The 26,119-nt window shown below is 38.0% G+C and overlaps 1 protein-coding gene across 6 annotated transcripts in view; it reads right to left on the bottom strand.

The window, feature by feature from the left end:
• The window catches only part of MGAT5 (alpha-1,6-mannosylglycoprotein 6-beta-N-acetylglucosaminyltransferase), a 109,008-nt gene extending 87,531 nt beyond the window's left edge, over positions 1-21,477 (bottom strand). The window contains exons 1-2 of one of the 6 annotated variants that reach the window (XM_015634692.3): positions 21,402-21,477; positions 15,266-15,357 (exon numbers count right to left, since the gene is read on the bottom strand). The gene's annotated coding sequence lies outside the window, so the exon portion shown is untranslated. Of the gene's footprint in view, positions 1-231; positions 326-392; positions 567-15,258; positions 15,358-21,401 lie in introns of those variants that run through there. The other 5 variants (XM_015634693.3, XM_015634689.3, XM_033516160.1 and 2 more) reach the window with 5 other exon arrangements.
• Between the last annotated feature and the right edge of the window lie 4,642 nt (positions 21,478-26,119).

Raw genomic sequence — 26,119 nt, 5'->3', positions numbered from 1 at the left:
GTCAAGTCGCAAACCCTTACGTGCATTTTTCTGTCTGGAAAGTCAGATTCTAGGTACCTAAATGCATCAAACTGGACAATGCAGTATAGGCCACTGGACAACAAAGAAATATAAGAAAGCATTATTTTATAAAGGAAAATTAGCACACATCCCTCCTAGCCAATGTTGGATTTCACTGAGGTACAGAGCGAACACCTACCATACAGAAAGGATTTTTAAAGCCAGACTTACCTCTCCAAACCAGTCTTTGCACTGCAGTAAATCCTGCTCAGGGATTAGGATACCTTGATCTCTCTGATACCAAGGGCAAAGGTCTGCCTTGTGCCTAGCAACCAAGCCATACAGAAAGAGAGAAGAACGAGGGGATGAATTGGACACACAAAGAAACAAACCTCAGGAAGTGTTGCTAACGAGAGCGAGAGTCTCATTTCCTTCTTGTCCCGAAGTCATCGCAGCCAAGCAGAGTTTTCAGAAGAGATCTGAGAACCATCAGCCTTTGCTGAGATTAAAGGGAGATTTCTCAACCGTGTTAGGGAGGAAGGAGGCAGAAAGCAAAGAGATGCTTTCCACAGGGTATCTACAGGCAAACCCACCGTGGGCAGCACGTGGCCCTGGGGGAGGCACGGAGCAAACCCTGCTGGGGGAGGACGATGGCGACACGGAATGTAAAGACAAATTGATGATGTTTCAGTGGGGGAACAGCAGGCAGCAAAGGATGGGCAAGGGGAACACAGTCAGACCAGTGCGTACAGGAAAATACAGAACTTCAGAGCTGTCAGCACAGCGAGGCCAGAGAAAAATCCTTTTACACTAAATTGAGATTAGAAAGGGGGGAGGTGTGTTTGCCTGTTAAAACATTTATGCTACATGACAGGATGAAAATGGCAATACCTCAGAGAAAGTGTGTCAAAACTCTGCAAGACTCACGCTTGGGGGTTTTCTGCCTTTTATTTTTTTTTCCTAATATTCTCACATTCAGAATTTGGAAAGAGAGACTGATACCGTGGCTAGGAAATACTGGGAATGAAAATGGTTTCAAGAACATGAAGTTTGATTTATTAGCTTAGAGGAGGCTTACTGTACAATATAGGAATTACATGCAAGACTATGTCATTGCAAAAATAATACTAATTTACAGGTTTTTTTCTTAAATAAAAAACGTTTTGTTACTATCCACAGTTAACCACTCTGACTATTAAGGAGTGAGAAAAAATTCTGAATCTCTGCCAATACCAATATTTTCCTTTACTACAGAAGTGTGCCTTAAATGGAAGCAACACAAAGAAAAATAAGGGGGCTTTTGTCAGTCATGCTAGATGACTGTCAATAAAAAAAATGCTCAGAATTTGTTAACAGTTTCTAAAATATTTTCCCTTCTAAATTTCAAAGAATTGATGTCTCAGAGGTGTATCTACAGAAGTGTTGTTTTTATTTTAAAAAGGCTTCTTTTTGCATTTATCATTAAGGCTTTTAAAGCACCCAAGGTCCTCTTCCTGAATTTTAATGTATCCAACAGGTTAAAGAATCCTCGAGACATCCTTCATGTTATGCAAAGTACTGTCCTTGAAAGTTTTTGTTGTTTCTACCCTTGAGCCCACAACATTAGGATTTCTTTTAATTAACTGAGAACTATAAGACAAGCATTAAAAAAAAAAGAAAAAAAGGAAAAAAGTCACTTTTATTATGGCAACTGTCAACAGAACAGCAAGAATTTTAAAGAAGTCTCAATAAATATGCAAAGAGGCCTCTCAGAGATCTATGAACATGCCCAAATACCCAACTCCCACAGCACTTAATGAGACACTCCTGGGTACTCCTGTAGGTGTCTGAACACCTTCTACAAAGCAGGCTCGGGGTATGGCTGAGCATAATTCACACCTGTGGTCCCCATCAACGTCAGTGTGGTGTGGTGGGCTTTTGGCACCTCCAGAAAAGCCCACACATTTAAGTCACTTCTGATTATCTCCATCTGTGCACATTTATTCCTGTACAAAATTATCTCATCTCTGTTTATAGTTTAAACCTCAAGCTTAGACCTCGGGCTTACACATGGAGACAGGAATACTAACAGCAATTTCTAAAAGAGTAGGAGTGAGGTTGGAATTTTTCAGCACCAGCTTATTTCTTCTTTCTCCCTCCCTGCATCCTTCTTAATGTGTTAAAGAGGGAAGGAAAGAAAAAAATTCTTCAGGATTTGGAATATTATACTTGCTACATTTGGAAATATAAATCATAGCTGTAACAAGAATTCATGAGAATAAGAAAACTTTGAGATTTGAATACTGGTACTGGAAGTCATCTTTTCAGTTACTCTTTGTGATTTGCTTAAACATGGAAAAAAATTAAGAGACCTGAATTTTAAGCTTTACATATCCCCAATTTTCCTTATAACAAGAAATTGAAGTTACAGCTCTTTTTTTAATATTGTATCAGTTTAGCACCTGAATTTTATATATTTCTATAGTAGTGCATTTTATACGTTATGAATATCAATATCTTCATAATTGATATTATATATTAATAAAATTTATATATAGTACATGATACAGAAAAATAGACTAACATAATGAATGAAGAAGAATCTGAAGAGAAAGGACATATATATGTGTGTGTGTGTGTGTGTGTGTGTGTGTGAAGTCATTTTCCAGCACTTGACTTTTGAGAGGGTGGTCAAAATCTGTTTAATTCTGGTATTCAGAAAGAAAGTTGATCAGTTCAAGGGCTATCTATTCCCATAGAAAGTGTTTATTTTAGTAAACTCTTTCTTGGCATCATCTTCAGAACATTCACATTAACAGATGGAATAAAAATGTGGCTCATAGGCAGGACAGACTGACCTTCCAGGACAGGATTCATTTAACCCACAGGCAGATGGGACAGCAGAGTTTAGGAACACTGCACATTTCTGTCTCCAGTTAGTTCAGAAAAACTTTGTCTGGGTCAGTCACTCAAACCTGAAGACCTAATAGTATTATAACTTCAAGTCGTGCAGAATCTTAATAAATTCAATAAATACAGATACCACAGCCAGGACTTGTGCACCAAAACGCTGGGCCCCCTGCAAGGGAACTTATTGCTGTTTCTGGAGCTCACATTGTTAAGAAACGTGGCTTTCATGAGCACAGAACAAGCCTGACAAGGACCCTGCAGAGGCTGCAGCAGGCAGGGGCTGCTGTGGTGCCTCCTTAAATCCCATCCCAGTGCACAGCTGATGGCACAGTGACAGTGACAGCCCATGGGGACCCAGCCAGGCAGTCAAGGTAAGGAGAAAGAGATGAGAAGACAAACCTTGGAAAGCCTTTCACCCTTTGCAAACTGAAGTAGGTTTTGTTAACAGTAGAAGCAGGTGAATGGGTTATCACTGACAGGGCTGTCAAGCACTGGCACAGGCTGCCCTGGGAAGTGGGGGAGCCAATCCTCAGGGATGGAAATGTCACATGGATATGGCTCTTAGGGACATGGTTTAGAGGTGAACTTGTCAGTTACAAAAAGAATAAATCCTGGCTTGCAGCACTTTAAGAGGGCATAATTTTCATCACTCAGAAATCCATCTAAATTATGTTACTCAAAGTGAAAGTGCATTCATTTACAGTAGAGAGAAAATGAAAACTACTATAAAATCACCTCCACTCAAGCACTTTTGTTCCTTTTTTGCCTTTTTTTTTCCCTAAGTAGTGAAAGTAGCAGATAGTTTCATTGAGGAAAATAAAACATAATACACTGAGTGCTTAACCCACCCACTGAATGCACTTAAGTCTCTTTTTATAAAGAGACTCTTTTTATAAAGATCATTAACAATATACTCCTTTGAGGAAGAAAAAAAAAGTTTGACCCCAAATCAGCATTTCTCTCTTTACATTTCTGTTTTCAGCATTGTGCCTGATCTCTCCATGATCCTTAACTCCTACTGCAGTGCCTGGCAATGACCCATTGTTACAGCCTTGCAAAGTGAGTGAGCAACTCTATTTCTGTTTTTGAAATATAAGATTGGGAAAAGAAAACCAAACTACTTTCAACTTCTTAAAAAAAATCATTCATTTGGCAGAACATGAACATGGTGTTTCTCAGTACAAAAACTGTCCTTGTTTCCCAACACCTGTTAAGTGGTAGCTTGCATAAAAGCAAGCCTACTTTTGACAGTGTAGGATTTCATATCCAGCTTTTTAAATGGCAGCTGACCTTCCCCTGCCCCTCCTAAGTATTTAATTGCTTTAGTCTACTGACACACTGAGCCACCATCACAAATCTCACCCAGAACACATTTAATACTTCTATTTTAAAGTTTACTAGTAAAATATAAGAAGGCCTTTTATCTTTGTTATGGTTTTAGATTTAGATCAAATTTTTCTCCACGGCTGTAAACTTTTTATTTGGCTTTGTGAGGGATTAATTTTTTAATTAAGTCCATCACACAATTCAAATAATTCAAACAAACACTACAAGGTTTGTGATAGTACTCACTGACACAGACATGTATGTGAAATATACAAGAAACACATAGAGCTAATTTATCTATAAATATTATCTTAAAGCACCATCAAGAGGAGTCTGTTTTCTTTACACCTCCCCCATCTGACAATCATAAAAATTAATAAGATCCCCCAAAGTTTCTCTTCTCCAGGCTGGACAGTCCCAGCTTTCTCAGCCTCTCATCCCGTGCAGATGCTGCAGTTCCTTAACAGGTATAACTTCTCCAGTCAAAAGTTAAGTAGGTAAAAAGCATCTCATTTTGATGGAGTAGAAAACCACTCAAACATGAACACCTCAAACCAGACACCCAAAGTGGTGCACATTAATTAACATGGGAATTCTAGAAGTATCTGTAAACATTGTGGCACCAGTTCAGTTAATATTCCTGTAAGCATGGCATCATCTGTAAAAAAACAAATTCTTCACACTGATATGTTACTTGAAATACAGAATAATTATAAAGTGCTAAGCATAAAATTTACAATTGTAAATAATTTACTGTTTCAACTGTGTTGTTAACTGTGAAGGTGTTTTAGAAAAACAAGGTATTTTAATGCTTCTCACACTTATTTGAATTACACTGTTACTACCATAAGCCTACATTAGCTCATCTTGATCTGCTCTAAGAGAAATATTTTCAACACAGTTGTAAATACCAAAGAACAGGATCAACACAAGTCTGTGTGTAACCAAACTCAGAGTCAGTAACAAGAGCAGTAGTAAAAGTCAACCAAATGAGAATGTACACACTGGAGACACAGTCCAAGGCACCAAGCTGGTATATTGTATAGGCTTCTAAAGGCTTACTAAAACTACAAAGACTAAATTAATAATTTTCATGCTTCAAATATCTATTCTGCCAAGCATCTTACTTGATTTATGCACAGTTGGCTTTCACAAACAACCCATACAGATAAAGAATTTTGGAGCAAATACTACAATTCTTGCAATCATATACTAGAAAAAGGCATTAAAATCTTGCAAAACCCTTTTTTTCCTCCAAGCAATAAGCATTCCTTCATCAACACAATTTCTAACATGCAAGCAAATGTATTTTGGCCTCAAATCTTGGCTGCCTTTATCAAAGTAAATGATACAAGTCTTTTGAAAACACTTTGAAAGACCTTTATATCTAGTATTAAAGAAAGGATAGCTATATTTATTTCTCCACTCAACAGCTTTCCATAATTACAGCATTTTATCAATGAAATTTTATGCAGGTTACTATCAAGCCCATTCTATTTCCCAGACAGTCCAAGAATACGTTGCAAAATATCATTAAGCAAGTGTATGAAAAGCGTCTTCTTTCGTCCCAAACTATTAAAGACAGGCTTGGTTAATTCTCATATTTAAGTTCAGGCAACACCAGAATGCAGTACACCTAATTTCAGGTCCCTTTTAAAGATCTTCCCACTGGCTCTTTTCAGTAGTACCTTCCTCCAGATACCTTCATCCTCAGAAGATTCTGATTTGTCTGAGTTGCCAAAACCATTCCCACAAACAGCATCCTTATGATACCTCAAAATCTGAGTTGTGTGATTAAAAATAAACTAATTAACCAAAGAACTTGAGTATCTAGGCAGAATTGTCTCTTCAATGTGACTGCTGCCAGGTAAGTAAAGAGCAGAAAGCTGAAGCTCTGTATGATTTATACAATATTCAGATCTGCCTCATACAAATTATTAAGTAAGTTTACCAAATCTCTACAATTTCAGCTTTTTCAGATTCAAGAAACACAAAGTCAATCAAGTTCTGCAGATATTTGATATTATTAATTTCTATATTGTGGGAGTAAAAAAAAAAACAAAACAACAAACTACAAATGATGTACAGGACTTGCAGAGGAAGTAGAAGGGAAAAGGAAGAAAAGGAAGCAGATGTGGACAGTTAATGCAGTTCTGAAAGGACAAAAGAGGCACGTAGAGCCTCAGTGAGAGATAATGTTCCCTCTACCCCAACAGCTGTTTAAGAACAGTAGCTGAATTCATTTCCTCCTTAAACACGCCCTCAATAACTCTCAAGAGTTGCTGTGGAAGGAAACACAGGGGAAAAAAAGCCCTGCAAAGTTCATCTTGATTTGTGTGGGAGAACTCCTGGGAGCTGGTTGCTGTCTTTCACTGGCAGCAGTGCCCCCAGAGCTGCACCTTTCCTGCCTTCAGAAGACAGGAGCATGACTGTAACTGGGTTCTAGGGTGCAGGGATGTCACATCAGGCACGACATCTCCCACGTGAATGTGACATCCTCCTACTCCCCTCCCTTTCACTCCAGCCCTCTTTCCAGAGGATGAAGACCTCACGGAGCCATTAGGGGAATTCTCTGTGTGATGGGAATAGAAGAGGCTCCAGTACAGAGTGTGCATTGTAAGAGCTCTTTTGAGGCAGTAAAACTTGGGGTAGGGGGACCTGCAGAAGTTGACATCAAGCTCAGTCCAACACACGTCCTTTCACCGAAATGGGAAAAGCCTATCAATATTAGCACGCCAAGCCAGCAACAAAACCCACACAGTTTAAGCAATATTGTCAATACAACATGATATTACTCATACACTTCACACTTCTAGTGCGAATTCTCATTTCTCCACCTCAGTTTGGCTTCCTTTCCCATCATAAAGGGCACAGAAAAAGGAAACAAAACAGCTACAGGAGTTAAAATCCTCCACATAATGTTCCAACCTTCAAGCTACAATAGCCTTTATTTTTCTGCTTCCTTACACTTTTCACAAAGTTGAATAAAAATTCAGAGGTGACCTCATAAATAAGGCTGGTAAAGCATTATGGTCTCAATCTGCAGGAACAGGTGATAAAATGCTTACCTTCCAAACAGACACACACAGCAGATGGCAACCCCTCACTAAGTGTGGAATTGAAGAATAAGACTCTCTCTGCAATACTTTACAAGCACATGAGAGGTACTGCTAACAAGGAGAAAAACATCTGGAAGAGAGTGTTTATATATGGAACATGGCTGTTGAATAAGCAAAAGGAAGTGTGAATTAGCATTTGTTAGTTTATCTATGGTCTGGCTGCTTTGCAAACAGCTACAAGGCAACGTAAGGAAAACCCAGACTGAAAGGCTCAGAACATTTTTGGGGTAATATGTACACAATGCTTTCCCATACCTCTTTTAGAGCATGTGCAAAACTAACAGCTTCAATGGGAGATTTTACTTTTATTGAAGTATTAAAGAAAAAATCGCATTTTTAAAAATTTGTGCACACAGAAAATAATCATGTAGCAGAAAGCCAGAGCACAAGACAGTGTGAAATAAGCAAACAGTCCATTGCTTTTTTTGTACAATTTCCAGTTGTTATTCTAAAGTAAAACAGGAAGAATTTAAGGAGCAGTCTGTTTTCAGATGAAAATCCCATTCCTAAACAGGATTATCTGGTAACCTAAAAATATCAATCAGTAATCTCCAAAAGTCATAAGCTTGTGCACCCCACAAGTCCTATACCAATCACTAACTAAAAGAAATTAGGTCAGAATCCAAATCAGATCACACCAGAGTAGCATCAATCTTCTTATTTCAGAGCTGTCACATTTTAAATCTTTCACACAATTTCCACATAAATTATTAAAAACACAGCAGATCTGCCTCTGAACAGAGGCTAACTAAAAGTGACATTCTAGTTTAATGTGACAGTTTAAAAAAATACATATCTTCAGTCACTTAAGACATACATCTCTAAATACACCCCATCAAGCAAACAAACAAAAGCCATCTGACAGGCTGCTTTAGTTCCCTTAAAATTATCTGGGATCAGGTGACAGTTCTTCTGTCACTGCCATAGACTAATTTCCTTGTATGTTCCCACACTTTATTTTCTATACATAAAAAATAATAAACAATATATAATATCTGAAGATTTTTGTACTTTACTGATGTAAAGCCACACAATAAAATCACTGTCTCTCCTACAGCCTGGTTTCCTTTTCACAATGACAAGAGTCTTCTAAGATGCAGACTCCAGGATACACTTGAAGTATTTGAGCATATTACAATAACTTGCATCTGGAAGTCATTAGCTGCACTATTAAAGAAGTGGCCACTTCAGCTCACATTGTTAAGCTCCACGTCTTGACTGACTGCCATTTGGACAAAACCACAAATACCCAATGAAAGCATCTCACTGGTATTGCATTCCCAGAAGTGGCATCACTGACTTACTGACAATTATCACAATTTTTAATGGCTTTTAACCTTGGTGCAGTTCACTGACTGACACTGCTGACAAGGAGAGGCAAGGAGCAGCTATGACCAGAAAATAAGTTTCAGCTACAACTTTTAGAGAGAGGCTCACTCTTTCCATAATGAGAAGTACTCAAGTCCTATGACATCTTCAGCTCTAAAATTCATGCTTTATCTACAAACTTGTCACCAAAGCCAATCCAGCTGGGTAGCTAATGGCAGCAAGACACTTCAACACTCTTATTTTGACTAATTTTATGGTGACATTTATGAGCTGTAATAACCTATATGAATCAGTGTCATAAACCCTCCTAACACATAAACTAGAGGGCAAAGTAAGTGGTTTGCCTGCTAATTAAACAATAGTTTAAATTCTTGCCATGCAGAATAAACCTCTTATTAAATATCATCATTTTTGACTTCTTATATAACAAGTTTCTGTCTATCCCTGGCTGAGTTACAATGACAATCACAGACCAGCAATTCCTTTGGGAAGGGACATTTATCAACTGCAGTTTCAGAAAATATAGAAAATGTCATGAGAAAAGCCAAACAAAGTTTTCACTCCTCACACATAACCACCAAAAAAATTCCCCCAAAACCCCACATCCAAAAAAACACCAAAACAACCCCAACCACCAAACCCTGCCCAATGATTTAACCAGTGTCTACTGCCTCTTATTTGCTAGTAGACAAAATCTCTACTTCCCCACATGCTCTGAGCCCATCAGAAAGTAAAGCACTGTCAGCATCACCTGGCACATGAATAGTGCTCTGTAGACATGGGGTGCAACCAGCAGACACTTGTAGCACAATATCAGTTGTGTAAATGGCATTGAACAAGCAGGGGGTTTGTTTGACTTTGTTCTGGTTTTCTCTCCCTTGGATCAGTTTACTTGCAGTGGACCATCTCTGCTAATTTTAGCTGCAGTTCTCAGTCACTTTCAGCCAAATCCAAATAGTTTCTCAGGAGCCCACACTCACAGGCATGTAACATCACATTGCTTAACTCTGACAAACCAAGTCTGTGTATTCTTGCTACAAGCAAAGTAAAGAAATCTGAGTTCTCTTCATACCACAATCTAGCAGTGATACAGAAAAACAATCAAACCCTGCAGTGAAGAAACCTTCACTTGCTCTCTTGTGATAGGATATTACAGCTATGAGAGGATAAAGCAAAAGCAAAACCAGCCAACACAAACTCAGTTTGAATGCAAGGCCCAGTGAAGGGCTGTGGGACCCAACTTACACCGCCTGTCATGGAAAACAGGCATGAAAGGCCTTTTTCTTGCCAAAGTGGGCTGAAAAAAAGGTTTGTCAGGACAGTTTTCTTGCTGCCACAGCTGTCAGAGAACACTTCTGCTTGGCTTGTCACCTGTCCTAAAAAACTAGAAGTTTCACAAAAGAATTAAACTTATCTCTTCCTCTTCTCTCCCTCATCTCTCCTGGAGCTACAGATTAATTAAAAAAGCTTAAGAAACTATAAAAGCCATCAACAAGAGGCAGGGAAGAGTACAATTAAATAAACCCAGTCATGTAAAACCCAAACTGCAGGCAGACAATTGAACAAAGTATCACTGGGCTGGTTTCAATCTAAGGAAGGTTGAAAGACCATTGTGTTACAATGTAAGCCTTAAGAGTAAGTTTCTTTACACTCATATCAACATAGTAATTTTCTAATACAGGAAAGAAAGCATTTGAAGCCCCAGCTGAAATATGACTGACAGAATAATCACATAACCTTTGTTCTCTGTTAAAAGCTTCATGGACTTTGTTAATGTTTATAAGGTTACAAAGCATTAGGCCTCCATGAATTGCTTACCTCCTCATTTTGAAATGGGTACCAAGGCTGATGGTTTTTTTTCAAGGAAAGAAGAAACTTTTAAATATCTTTTCACCTCTAACCAAAAGGCCTACAGAGCTCTTCAGTTCCAACAGTACTGATCCCATGATCCTAGAGCTACTACTTATGGATTTGTCCTTGAAGAAACTCCTGCCAGTGACACAGCACCTGAGGGTGTAACTCTAGAACAACCCTAACATTTCTCTGTAGTTACACCACATTTGTTATAAACCAATATCATATCACTAATGCTAATGTCAGAATTATCTTCAGACACAAAGTCCACAGAACTTCATTACGACAACCATAAAGAAGTAATTAACCAGCCTAACATCTTTCTTATCAACAGTATTTAAACAAAACAGTACTACCTGTATAGTGTACAGAAGCCCTTAATAAGAGGTCAAACGAATCAACTTATAAAGACCAGTTTATCAAGTGTGTGCAGATATACTGTAGACACCTTATCCTAAAAATGTATTAATGGCTTCATGCCAGTCCTCCCTCAAAGAAAGCTGCCATGCAAGTCATAACCAAGTCCTCTTCCTAATCACTAACATGAAAATTCCTTAACTCTTGGAAATGTGTATTCAGAATTTAAGGGGGAGGGCAGGCAGACAAAAAGAAAAAAAAATACACCAACAAACCCATACATGACTTATTTTCTCCCAAGGGCAAAAACACCAGGCATTCTCCAAAGGGCTGAGATGACTCTGAATATTTTAGAGGACAATGTTCTGGGCAAACACAGCAAAAAATCCACTAAGAAGTTGGAAGTCAAAGACAGCTTTCACAACAATGATAATAGGTCCTCTGAAAAACAATTATCAGAGCAACTATGGAGGAAAAAGTGCATATACATAAGCTAATAGGACTGGACAGAAGAAAATAGTTGGTAGAATAGATTCAAATTGGGAAATACATTTCCTTCATTTTCCTCAATTCTCTCAAGCTGTTAGTAACCTGTAATTTATTTTGCATCTTTGTAGTATTGCTCTTAAATTAACAAGGATTTGCCAAATGTTATAAGTACATATTCTGATATTAGGTAACTTATTCCAAAACAAAGTTAGTGGGTAGTTTTGCTATCACCGTAACTAAGATCTGGGAGAAAAAAAAGCCAAACAAACCCAAGAAGAAAGGTTTTTTGTAACCATAACAAACAATACTGAGGTTTTGTCTACATATTTCTTTGAAGGTCGTCATAACAGGCCATAACAAAGGAATTGTTATCACCTAGGTTAAAATCTGATGAATTGTAAATAAAGATCACAACTGCTTATATTTGAGCTGAAGTACTTAGGCTGGAAAAAAGTATACATCCACCATCTGGAGCGCAGTAATTACAGAAATTAAAACCACATTTCTGTGGCCTGCCTTTAACAATTTTTACTGATACAGTAATACTTGATCTTCTTAGGGAGCATAATCTAAACTCATGCTGTTAAATGATCATAAGACTATCCAGTGCATGGCATAAGCAGTTCATTAAACTGGAATCTTTAAAAACACTTCCTCCCCAGTATTAAGGGAAACAGTTCCTGTAGGTTCACGTCACGCCGTTCAATTTAATCCACAGTCAAGGCAAGTTAATTTCACACCTGCTGAGCGATATCCTGATGGATGGCACCACAGCAGGTCATTAATTTTGTTTCCTTTTGATTAATTTCACACCATACACTGGACACAGTATTTTGTGCTACGATGTCTAAGAGCAGGGCTTAATGCCTGCAAAGGGCTAAACCAGGTTTTGACTGCTTGCCAAAAGACAAAGAACCCAGATGTGATACAAGTGAAAGGGAGCTCCACTGGGCTGGGCACTGAACTCTGACATGGTTACATGTGTGGCAGGACATTCCCACCCAGCAGCATATTTTAAGTGTGTTGCTTTTGAGCATAGCCATAAAGCAGAAATTCGGAATATACCTTACAATTGAGAAGGCAAGATTAGTTTTATTTGCCACAATAACCCTTCCATCATTTACTTACTGATGATATACCTAACAAGGTATAAAGATTTACTAAGACTACTATATTTCTTGATTTCAAACTAAAAAAAAAAATCAAAAAAAATCAATCAAGATTACACAGGGTGAAATAAGAGGAAGGAAAAGTTACCACTCAAAGATGACAACAGCAGTCATCGTTGCCACCAGAGCAGAAGGGGAAGCAGTGGGTCATTTTGTCACTCTGGCCAGTGAAGACATCTGGGGCCCTTGGAGGACCCACAGGAAAGGGTCCAGGCACAGCAGAGGGCTGAGCTGAGCCAGCAGCTGCCAGCTGAGGAACAGCCTGATCTCACTGCACTTATCCTACTGCTCCAAGCCTCTCAGTCTCACACACCCCTTTGTGTTACGTGTGCCAAATCAACAGATCCCTCCATGCGCTGATTGAGATCACGAAAACAAAAGAAGCCTTTTTCTTACATTAGCTCTCTGCTTGTTTCACAAACCAAGCTGTCTAACAGATGGGTCAGGTGCATATCAGAGCTGGTGGAAATGAAAAGGAGAAACTGTATCTTTTGGTAGCAAAGAAATGTTTAGCTTAGCCCTTCTCCTCCTTTTAAGGAGTGATTCAAAGCAGCAGCCCCAAAAGCCTCATCCTCTCTATTGACTATGGAAAGACCTGAGCTTCCTAAACTCAAATTATGATGTGCTTTCACCCCTTCTGTTCCCTTTCTCTGTGCACCCCAATATTCTACAGCATAACAAATACCAGGGAATCATTACTGCTTGTCACTCATTCAAAGCTTTTGCTCTTTTGTTCTTCAAAACAGTGCTTTACAATATAGTATGAGCAAATTTTTATTCTCTTTCTAATCATGAAGAATAATTTAGAAAACACAGAAATGCTCATGCTTACAGAAACTATTGCACTGAAGCCAAAATAGTGGAGAGAGTGACAGGAAATGGGTTTGTGATTTGACAAATGGAAATGACATAGGACACGTGATTCAGTATGCATGGCTAACATCTCTCAGTGTGACAGCCCTAAGTGAGGGAGACACGAGCTACTCTGAATCCATCTGTGCCAGCAGATTTCTATTTCTCCAACCAGAAATCATTGCCCCCATCACATCTCCCCATGGAATTAACCTCAGTATCCCCTAGACATTACTCCAAACTAAGTAGGGTAATAATTAATTTGCTATTTCAGCTACAAATCTGGTCTTGCTAGTTTGATTGGCATAGTTCAGGCTGCGTAGACTGGCCCTTCCACCAAGATTGCAGGAATCTCTCCTACAATCATCCTGTTGTCCTCTTCTGGCTCAGCACACTGGCTGACATCATGATTTACTATTAAGTCCTTGATCAAAGGCTCTGCACATTTGATGTGTTATAATGGTTACCTGTTAATTTGCCAACATGTAATTTTCAGCATGAACTGAAAAATTCTACTGTCAACTCCTATAAAGAATTTAAACACAGGATGAACAAGAAGCTGGATTAATAGGACTCAGCCACTGAATGGAAATTCAGAGTAAATTATCTCAATCATCAGAAGGTGTGAGCTGGATTTTGTGGACACAGCTCCCATTGTTAGCAACCAATTATGACAATTTTGACAGTCAGGAGTACCAAAGGAAGAACTACAGCTTCAACAAGATTTGCACCAGTTGTTCTTGCTCATCATCACCATCACATAGTTCACACTATGAATGGGAAAGTGAACATTTCAGTCCTTTCCCCAATTACCCACAACACAGTATAAAAAAAGCTTGTGAGAGAACTAGTTTTTGATGTTTACATTCTTGGATGTCTAGAGAACACCTGGGTGTACTTCCCTTTGTATGTTTCAGTTCTAAGGGGCTACTGAAGAAGACATTCACTTTCTATCCAAGATCTCCTTTTACTGAAAAAACCCAAACAACAAAACCTTCCACACCCCATTCAAATAAAACTTCTACAACCCAAAACAAAACCACCCCCCAGAACCCCCAAATTGAACACCAACCAAAATCCCTAACAACCAGCTTCTTATCCTCCCCTGAAAGTGGTGGTACTTTCAAAAAATAGAAACTTAATCTGCCTGTATATCATTTGAAATTAGGAAATAGGAGAAGCCCATGTCTCAAGCCAGGTCTTAAATTGCTTTTATCCCATCTCACACAAATAATAAATAATTAAGGTGAAATTTCCCATAAGTGCATAGATTAATGCTTACCAAATCTGTTTAATTATTACAGCAATTTGTGAACTAAAACCTAAGTGCAATAAAGAATGAATTTGAAACTGCTATATGCTTGAATATATTCATTATGCATATCACCATATGTCAGGCAGAATCTCTGAAGGTGAATCTCAAACAAGTGATTACCACTGAAGCAACATGATGGAGAATAAAGTAGACAAGTAATATTTTTAGCTTCATGTTATCTTTGTCCCTAGAGGAAAGCATTCCCTCTTGTGTGGAAAGGGGAGGGGGGGAAAAAATGAAGCCTAGAAAATTAAAGCATGTTTTTCCCCAACACTAATGGCCCATTTAAAACACTCTTATGTAACTCAAATATGAGATTATATTTGTGTTATCATGGATTTAATGTTGTATTTTTCAGTCTGAATCATATCAGAAGGTTATTTACCTCACCTGCCTATCACTTTTTTAAAAATTTTCTCAGTTTAAGAAATTCAGTCCTCTCTAGCTTCTCAAATTGATGAAATTAAAAAAAGGGGGGCAAGTCTGGTGAGGTAATTTTGCACTTGTCTGAACTGTACAAGGTTTATACAATCTGAAGCTATGTAATTATGTTAAATACCTTCTACCTTCTTCTTAAATTCTCACCAGTTCCTGGAATTTCCCCACGCGTGCTCTTCGGTGCCTCAAGCATGCACGTTGAGCTTTTCCCCCTGCAGTGCTGGGAACACAAGCCAGTTCTTAGAACATGTGGTTCAAACTGAAGCACTGTCATTAAATGAAAGCCTTTTCCAAAAACAAGCAGAAATGGGTCCACTTTGGTAACTGTTCTCTGAAAAGGTCACATAAAACTTAGCATTCACAAACCTCTTAGCCACTCATAGTTGTATGGATGGAAGAGACAAAAAATGCTCTTCTTGCAGAAAATATCGCTGTGTACCAACTAAAAGCTCCTTCACATGTTAGATGGGCACTAATATAAATTGAAAATGCCACCTATGTACAACAAAATATCCACATATTTGTCAAACCTTATCTGAAAAACAAGGATAAGATCTACAAGGCAGTTAAATCAGACTTCCAAGGTCCACTCAAAAACATTAGGTTACTATTTAGGTTACTTCTCCCATGTTTCAACAATACAAACACATTATAAACAATATTATGTAAACACCAAGGCTCCCTTCCTTCTTCCTCAAACATCAAAAAAAAAAAAAAACCCTCTAAAAAATACCTCCTAAATAGCCTCCCAAATCCAAATGGTTTCCAGAATCAGAAAGGAAATTCACTAGGCAATATTGTCCATCTCTGGACTGGTGACAAACTCTGCATTTCGATCTAACAAGGTTCTTCTTTCCATGTTTATATTAGTTAGGTAAATGTACAAGACACAAAATAAACCCACAGACAGGAATACTAATCTATAAATATGTACCAAAACCCCACTACTTTCAGACAATCCATTTGAAAATTATTACAATCCAGCAGTTAATGTAAATGCAGAAAGCTGCCAAAAAGATCACTTACAGCTCTGAGCAGAATGTAAATGATCTCAAAACAGTAGTGTAGTACCAGCAGAGAGAAAAACAGAGACCACTTTACTGACACTACCACAGATGAATGGATTTCTTTACTGTTTAGTCAGACCTAATGAAAAGAAAAAGATAGGCAGAGACAGAGGAATAGATTTTATAATATTATGAAAATACGAATTCCTTTCAGCTCACAGGGGAAATGTGCTAGCAAACACATCTTAAAAGCTGATACAAAAAGCTTTTCTCTTTTAAACTCTGTATCAATGGGCCACATTGATTTATCTTTGTATCAGCCAGGATTTGACAGATAACCTGCAAATACCTATTTAAGGCATTATCTTAGCACATTTCACCATCCTGAGCAGTCCATTTGCTGTGTAAGCTACAGCCATGAGCATCACGGACCAGGGTATCCTATCCCAGCCTTACACCTGTGTTCCACTGCCTCAAGTGGGTAAATGTGTACTTGAGCCACGTGCATGCAGAGGACATCAGTGGTTCTGACACCAAAACACAGCAGCCTTCACTTCTACAGGGGCTGGAAGTGCTCGAGGCCAGGCTGGATGGGGCTCTGAGCAAGCTGCTCCAGTGGAAGGTGTCCCTGCCCATGGCAGGGGGTTGGAATGAGGTGAGCCTTAAGATCCCTTCCAACACAAACTGTTCCGTGATTTTATGATTAATTCTATTATTAGGTCTGGTCTTAAAGAGAAGAACAGTTCAAGCTACTAGCCTGACAAAAGAAAGAATAAATTTTTTCAGTAATATTTTCCTCTGTATTTCAGAAGAATATGATATTTTTTTCTGCAGCTTTGATTACTTAATATTTTCCAACTTAGGCTATTATTTTAATAATGGGAAAAATCATATCCTACAGTTTGTGTTCAACATATCACTTAAGGTTCAGGAATGAAAGAAGCAGCTTAATTATGAAATGACGGCAGTTAGCATGGATTTACCAGACATTTCAGAAGATAGAATTTTAAAAGTTGTCTAAATTAAGATTTATTTGCTGCCTTGCTCTGCTCAGGTTTCCCCCATTCTAACTGACCACTGAGACAAACTTATATTTTCTCCATAATATTTAAATTTGTTTATCCTGACTAGCTTTTTTGGAAGGTATAATGATAGCCTTAGATGAGATTCCTACGCAAACATTTAGAATAATCAAGCCAAATTTTTCCAATAATATATTGACTATATAAGCAAAAACATGGAAGATAATTCTGGTGTAAATAATCCCAAGGGAAAAAAAAATTCTGTGGGCCAGTACAAATTACTGGATGCTTACGGATTACCCAGTTCTTCAGTGTGCTAATTTCATTTTCTGTGAATTCAAAGCTTGCGCAACATGGACAGTGAGTCAGGCCTTCAGTAAAAACACCCTCAATCATTACAGACATCCTGAGGTCACTTTAAAAAGCCTCATCAGAAAAAAAAACCAAAAAAAAAACCAACCCAAGAAAGAGGATCTGTGTGTGGAAGAGGTATTGTTGTGACAAGAAAAAAAAAGATGCAAGATAAACTGGCCTTCTGAAGGCATGAAATCAATGCTTCAAATCATCTGTTCTCATAAATAGGTAATAAGCAACCCAACAGAAAGGGACAAGATGAACTAGAACCTATTATTAGCTGATTATAAGAAAGATTCAGCACAACTGCACATACACCATTCAGAGACTTCATTAACTCTGACTTAATTGTACAGAAAAAAAAAATCCATCCAGGCTTCTCCAGTGGGTGGAGAAGGATGAGCAGGGTTCTCCTTTAGTCAATGCAAGAAGTCAAGGAGTTTAGCAAATAAGGACATTTCCTAACTGGTTTAATAGAAAAATTAGGTTATAGAAACTGAGAAAGAATTTCAGAAGAACACTTTGTGGTATAGGAAGGAATGCATGAGGTAAAGCTTACATGTAATGTGTCTCAATAAAATTCAAGTCACATGGTGAAACTACATCCTTGAAGATGAAATGTTTGGAGTAAAATGGCAAAAGCCACTCAGAATTCTGGATTAAGACAGAAATTATGCTGTTTTTACAAGCACAGCAGGGGATACAGAAAGCCCTCCTCACACATAACTGAAATCCCACAACACCAAACCCAAATTATGCATACTCAGATTGAGAAATTCCCATGACATTGTAAGTAAATTTTAATAAACCTGAACACCATAGTAAACTGGACAACTGTAAGCACTGCACTGAGGCACACAATACAAGTGGGAAAGAAAAAGAAGTATGAAAATAACATTTGACAGATTTGTTTCTCTGTCAAATGTAAGGATAACAGAGCTTCGTCAGTACAAAATAAAAAATGAGGAGGTTTTAATCCTGCATTTTTGTGGCATGGAAAAAATTTTGATCCTGAGCAATGGGCTTGATCCCCACAGTACAGGCAAGGTACACACTGTAAGGTTCCTACAGTAATTTCTGCCAAACTACAGTGCTGCATCAGCAGCCTTTCTAATTAAACGTCAAATTTTAGTTAAAGAATAAGGTGGGTGGCATACTTAAAAATATTCTGTAGCTTGTCAAAGGGCAAGAGTACACCTTAATTAAAAACTCTTTTCATAATGCATACCCAAAATCAATAGTGTGAACACTGAATTGTACATCAGGAATTTATACAGTGAGGAGGCTTTCTTTGTTTTTAAATTTGGATCAACAAGCATAAAAATGTATATTGATAGTAGGCAGTGGAGTTCAAGTTTTCCATATCCACCATGAGCAATACTCAAAGGGAGAACAGACTGGAGGTACAAACAACAGTCAGAATAGAGCCAAAGACAATTCTAACAAACCAGACTACTAATGGTGGATGGGAAAAAAAATCCATTCTTTAAGTACATGGGATGGAGAAAACTTGCACTTCAAATGTAGGGAAAAAACGAACCCCTGTTTCTTAACATTTTTAAAACCCCAAAACATTAGAAAACAGATTCTTCAGGTCTCCATCTAACTCCCTTCTTAAGTCTAAAAAATGCAAAATTGATGTAGACCAGTTTTCTATATATAGTTAAACTACAGTACTATTTTTCAAGTACAGCTTTTAAAAAATGAAACTTTTTTCCATTTATAAGGCTCATAGTTTTCTTTCCTCTAGAGGTGGCCATATACATGCCAATATCTCAGTGTGTAAGAAAGTGTAGCTAGACATGTTTTAGGTAACTCAGTAGTGACACTACATGGTGCAAAAGCTATGCAACCAGTGCATATGGAAACCACAACGCCAGGAAATGAATCAAGGTACAAGGACTTTAATAGGAGCTGAACAGAAGCTGAACCTGTTACAAGCTTTTGCTCTGTCTTAGCCAGTACAGCCCTCAAAGGAAAGTTTAAGCGCACACTTGGGTGTCATTGTGCTGGTTTCAGTACACAGACACAGAGGTTTAAGTAGCATTAACTCAAAAAAAGCTTAAGTAAACTGCAATGTGTCTTTTGCACCAGCACAGAACTTCACCCACTGTGGTTAAACTCTCCTGACATCACTACAAAGATCCAGTCCTTTCCTGCAGCAACACTGAATCCCCACGGTAAAAAATCAACAGTGCTGCAACAACTGCTCCTTTACTGCACCTACAGGAGCCAGCTGGGATCAACTACCGAACGGGAACTCCAAACTTATGGTGGGAAAGAACAGTTCCACAGAACTTCATCTCAGATGCAAGCATGCAGAAATTTTAATGGAAACCAAGCCCTCAAGCATCTTCCAGCCTGAAGATCCTCTCTCCCTCAAAAATTCTCTAATTTACCACAGGGAGAATTTTGCCACAAGAGGTCAGGTGAAAGTTACTGTAAGCTTTTCCTCAAAGGAATCATGAAACATCCCATTAAGTTATCAATCCAGAGCCCAAGTGGAGTTGCTTCAAATACTTCACAAAGATTCATAGCTGGGGCCAAAACCCAATATCAATAAGCTGCCTGAGAGGCCTCGAACCACCAGGATGTAGATTCAGTAATAGGTCCAGTCACTTTGTGAACCAACACTCCTGCAACTTGGTTTCATTTCTCACATCATTAATACAGTCAGAAGTTTTTATTTTACTGATTATCCAATTTCTTGAACTTAGGAATGCTGAGCTACTCAAACTCAGAGAAAGTATTTCAACAAGAACTAAAGCTTATCTATAAGTCTGTCTTTCAAGAGAAGTTAAGCTATCAAAAGAAAGAATTTTTTTCCACTATTATTGTTGATATATAAACAAACTATTGGTATTTAAGAAAATGTCTATTAAAATAACAAGCTAATGTTTTATTTTGAGCTATAACCATAACCATATTTAAAGTATAACCATAAAACATGGCAACTTGCTTACAGGCTCTTAAAATTAGACTAAGTATTCAAAACTGGTTAATTTAATCTGTACTAAAATAGCTGTTAGCTTTAGCAGAAAAGCCACTGGAAGCATTCTGCTCCTGCATGCTTTTTTGCAGTCTAGTAAAAGAAAAGTAGCTGCATAACACAAATAGATGTGAAGTGTAAACAGAATGATACTGCATTTCATCACGTTCTTGAAGGATCAATAATCCTGATAGAGAAACTGCATTTCACGGAAAGAAATACAGGGAACCAAACTGCTCATTTTCACAACAACTCAGAAAACAAAACAATGTGCTAAGGGGCTGACTGGAACAAGCTAGCTTTAATAATGTGGTCAAATATCCTGTGAAACCTAGGCTAAAGTCTGAGTGGTAAAGACTGAGAAATCTTTTTTTAGTGGTTTACAGTGTGTTCCACACCCTTTTCCTATACTGTCAGATCTAACCTGTACAGGGAGAAGCAAACTCTAAGAAAAAGGAAATGAATTGGAATGCCTGATACAGAGGTGTAATGGTGCAGCATTAAACTTTCTTGAGCAACTCAGAGCTGATATTTTCACTCTTCTAAATCAAAAATAAAGAAAATTAAGTCATTGCACAAACTGTACTTGAACAGGGCCTATCAAGAAAGACTCATAGAAATCACGTAACAAGCAATTATATAAGCTTGTTAGGAGGCAGATTATCTGTTCAAGGATTTTTATTATGAATACTATACCTATTTTCAAATCCACTGAATGAAGGAGTTACATATATTTTTAATTCATATATACTATGCAGACAAGGTTTATGTGTCTAATGAAATGTTTCAGATATTCATCTTCAATCAAAACACATTTTATGCTTCATTTTATGAAAAAGAAGGTCAAAATAGAAGAGAAAATACAAGTTTAGTTATGTGGGTCCTTAAATACCTGAAATTGTCTTCCAGGTATATCACATGCATTCTGCAGAGTTCAAAAACTGCATTGAAGCTGCATTGAACAGTAAGAGTTCTCTGCAGAAAAAAAGAATCAAACAGAGAAAAAGAGTGAGAACAGGAAAAAAAAAAAAAAAAAAAAAAAAAAAAAAAGAGGTGAAGGATAAGACACAGCATTTCAAACTCAAGACAACTATTGCCCAAGGGAATATATACTGATACAGAAGATAATTATTAGTAAAACGGTAAAAAGGTGTTAATCCACTCTGGTAACACTTATTGTAGGCAAGAGGACAATGACACAATGTAGAAGAATCCAAGTGTTCAGTATCTTCCAAAGGCCAAAAACCATCCAGTTCACAAAAAAATCTTGGGCAGAATGGTAATTCATTACAGTTTGTACCTTTTAGGACAATGTAGAATCACAAAATCTCAGGTTGGGAAAGGTACTTGAGATCATGGATTCCAAGGGTCTGCACATCTTTTAAGCACCTCCAGAGATGCTGACTCAGCCCTGGGCAACCTGTTCCAAAGCCTGACAATGCTTTTGATGAAGGAGTTTTACCTAGCATGCAATTTGTTACTTGATTAGTAGCTGTCTGAGAATGCTTTGCTAGGCCCTCAACACAGGTTAAATAAAAAGCTGAACCAGTCATGATGCACATAGGAAGGGAGGAACACAACCTTAACAGGCAATGGGAAACAAGCAGCAATAATTTCATGACCTAACTCTAACAATAATGGGAAAAAAAGCTTTTAGTTTTAAAACTATTCTAGGGAAACATAACTACAAGGAATACATTTTATGTCAAAAATTATATATAAAGAAATGTAACAAACTACATGACCCATGAGCAACAACCAATAAATGTAAAATCAGGTTCAGCCTGCTACTTGTAATCTGGGGAAATTCTTTTGTCTAAAGGACAAGGTCAAAAGAGGTGGTTGATCGCTTTCAAAGATTACAGGACCTTATCAGGATATAAAAATCAGTAAGACAAACGTCAGCAGGTTAGACTAATAAGGTTAAACAGTTTGGAATGCCTGTGGGATATATGAAAAAAATACAGTTAGCTAAGAGGTCCTTGTGAGACTCAAAGGGCCAGGATCACAGGATTCTTAACTCATACAAACCATAAATAATATATCAAATGAATCACTACATTGACTTAAGCTTTCCTCGTGAAAAGGACTTTGCTATTTAGAGTACTGTAAGAGGGAATCCCTGTCTCCCAAAGTATTTCCTCTTTGTACTCTCACTGCAGCGTCTCCCTAGTACACAAGCTGTTACACAGGTATGAAATCTCTTTAGCAGAAGTTTCTAAAAGAAAGAGCTGCATCACGGCCCAAGTGTATGCTATTCCAGCTTGAGTAAAAGAAGAACGCTAATCCACTTTGATAAAAGTCTGCATTGCCACAGAAAGCCACTACCTCACGCCTGGAGCCTGTGTCAGTACCTGTGTTGTCAATTCTTCATCGTTTTGGTGGCCCCTCCTCAAACCACATCCACTTTAGAGAGCCTACATCGCTATCCAAAACCCTCCACTAAACTAGTCTAAGTCTGTACAAAATTCTACTCACCCAATCTTTGTAGCCATAAATTACAGTAACTTAACTCACAGGAACAAGCAAGAAACATTAAAAAACAAAATAGCATCAAAAGCAACGGAAATCAAGCCACTATCAAAACATGATCTGAATAAGATTTATTCTGTACAGAAATTATACTTCATTACATTATAGGTCTCAGGTCTTTAAGATATGAAAGTCTAATAGATAAGGAAGCCTTCAAAACTACAATATTCTATGCCAATAATAGGAGTCTAATAGAGGAAAACAAGAGGGTTTTGAGTGTGCTGGCCATAGAGAGGTTTGCAAATACAAAATTCCACTTTTTCTTCTGAAGTATGGAAGAACAAACGATTAAGTTTTGGTGTTCTGGGTTTTCTTGAGTTCATGTATGAATGTGGTATATGAAATCCAGAGATGCACAAATATTAACTTGGCAAAACTAGAAAGGAATGAAGAATGACCTTATTCCACTCCAAACAGTTTAGAATTTTTTAAAATTGAAGATGCAGCAATAGCAAAACTGCTTGATTCCTGAAAGAGTTTCCACTCATCAGATTCCCAGCTGATTAGTACTGTGCAGCATGTTCATTTCCTCAGCAGATGCTTCCGATGTTTTTCACCAAGAATTGCTGCTGGAGTAGTCTGGTTCCAAAACAGGCTAAGCACTAGAGTTCTGCAGACACTTTGGGAATGATGTGATATAAGTGAAAACACTATTAGAACTTAGCACTTTGATATTCCTCAGTGTATTTCTTTCCACCATCTACTTAAGAGACTGAGCAAACACCAAGTCAGACAATCTGCTGGCAAACAACCGTAATGTTTGCCGCTGGATCTCCCTTGGGACTGCTCTTCCTAACAAACTCTCTCATAAAACACCAAGTCTCCTTTAGACCTCAATCTTCTCAAAAAATGAACACTGCATTCACATAAGCCTACAAAACACCTACCACATAGCTAATAATACCTGCTAGGGGCAGTTAATGTCAATGACTCCTGAAGTTCTATTAAAATTTTGGAGCCAGAATGAGAAATGAAACTGCACACTAAGTTATTTTACTGAACAAGAGCAAAATCAGAGTGAACTTCTTAGATGACAGCAGTATACAATGCCAAAAACATAACCCAGAAAATTAAATTTAAAAAAACAAACTTCGATCTTGAAGGGAAAAGAGTGGTGCTAATAAAATTCCACATATTATCTGAGGCATAGAAATCAGCAATAAAAAGATTTCTTTTTTTATACAAGGGAACAGAAGGGAATCTGGTTGGAGGGAGATGACTTAAAACTGGAGAGAAATTGTCTTTATTCTAAGTAATTTTAAGAATTCAGAATGCTTCATTGTTTTGCCGGATTCTATTTCATGAAGCAGATTAAGGATTTTACATGTTTTGCACCCAATGTTGCTGGCTGCTTCCCAAGTTTTAGGCAGTCTAGTTTGGGGAGCTTAGACAACCTGATCTTCTTATATTCAGCATTCAGTCACTTTGTCTTTCAGCATCTTTTCAGTCCAGGCTGTATAAGCTGCCTTCCTCCGGGACAGCAAGATGGATTTATCACCCAGAAAAGAGGAAGCATATGTTCTTATTTAATCCTTATTCTCTTCATACAAAATAAATCCATATTCTACATAAGAGCAACAGAAAACAGCCTGCATATGTTAAATCATGAAGAACAGACAATTATTTCAGTAAACATACTTGCTCCACAGGCCATTTTAGGAGTAAACTACTCCCTACATGTCAGATAGGCAAAGAACAGAAAGCAGAAGTGAAAGTATCTTATATGCAGTAAAATCACCAGAAAAAAGGTGTAAGGTTCTTTCCCCTATTATTATGCCTGGTACAACCAGCAGTAATTATGTGAACCGTGGGTGCTGCAGTAAGCAGGGTTTCTCATGAAATATAGTCAGAGTCATTACACAGAGATCAAGAAGGAAAAAGGTAAATCACCCATTCAGACTAAATTGAACTTTGTGTCCCCAGGCAAAATGGTTTCAACAATATAGAAACCAAAAACTAACCAGTTCCTCCTTTTTTGAAAGCTTTTTATGAAATGGCAAAATTATTCTGAAAGAACTGAAACTGCCTCATTGATCTGGACATACGCCCAATTTGGAAACAACTTTAAACGCTGTCCTCCCGAGGACAGAGATTAGCAGATGAGTACCAGCGACTCCCTCACGCTACTGGCATTTTTACACACAAAGCTGTTTGCCGAGATAAAGCACTTGCACAGCACTAAGTCAAAATTCATTCCTGTATTTAGGATTATGAGTCATGCTGTTGAAAAAGCCATCATACTATTACATGGGGACAAGGTGACAGAGCCTTTTAGACAAATAAGACTGTATAATAATATGAATCTCAAGAGTGAGCCTTCATTTAAAGAATGTTCTATTCTTGCTACAGTTATCAAGAGAGATCGATGTAACAAAACCTAGTGCAAGAATCGAGAATTCACTTTCTCAGGTTTGCTGACCCCAATGCCACAAGGAAAAAAATGCTCTCAAAAGACTGGACTGATGCTGTACCATAACAGGAAAAGATGGAACCAACAGACACTTGACAGTGGGGAAAACCTCTACCAAGATTTACTTCCTCAAAACAGAGTGACATTTATTTTCCCCTAAATATGCCAGAAAGTAACTTTGCATTAAACAGTTGCTGAAACTCAAGAAAAAACAATATAGAATCTGCTCAATGTAGGTTTGCACACCTATGCAATCACACCAGGTCAGTCAGTGCTTCTGACAGAGAAATCCCTGCAATCAAACCACAAGGTGATGTTGATGTGTAAGAAACACCGAAGCCGGCAAATAAAAAGCACTGTTTTTTCCAATCCAAACCTCACCTCTGGCAAAAAAAGAAAAAAAAAAAAAGAAAAAGTAGTAGGTATGGCAGCCCAAGGCACATTTGGCACCGAGATGACAGCTTTCAGGAACCTTTTTCTCAAATTCACTTCCTAGAGATTTACAAAGCATTGGAGAGGGAACAAAACCAGCAAACCGGGTGGAACCGAGAGCTTGTAAATGGCATCGTAAGGGGGAGATTTCAACAGACTCTCGCCCGAGATCCATCCTCCCACCCGCGGCACCGCCACCCGCGCTCGGCGAAACCTCCCCGCTCCGCTCCGTGCGC

Source organism: Parus major, chromosome 7 (assembly GCF_001522545.3).
Source record: "Parus major isolate Abel chromosome 7, Parus_major1.1, whole genome shotgun sequence".
Classification (NCBI taxonomy): domain Eukaryota; kingdom Metazoa; phylum Chordata; class Aves; order Passeriformes; family Paridae; genus Parus; species Parus major.
Note: the sequence above shows the minus strand (reverse complement) of the source record. Positions and strands in the feature narration are given on the sequence as shown.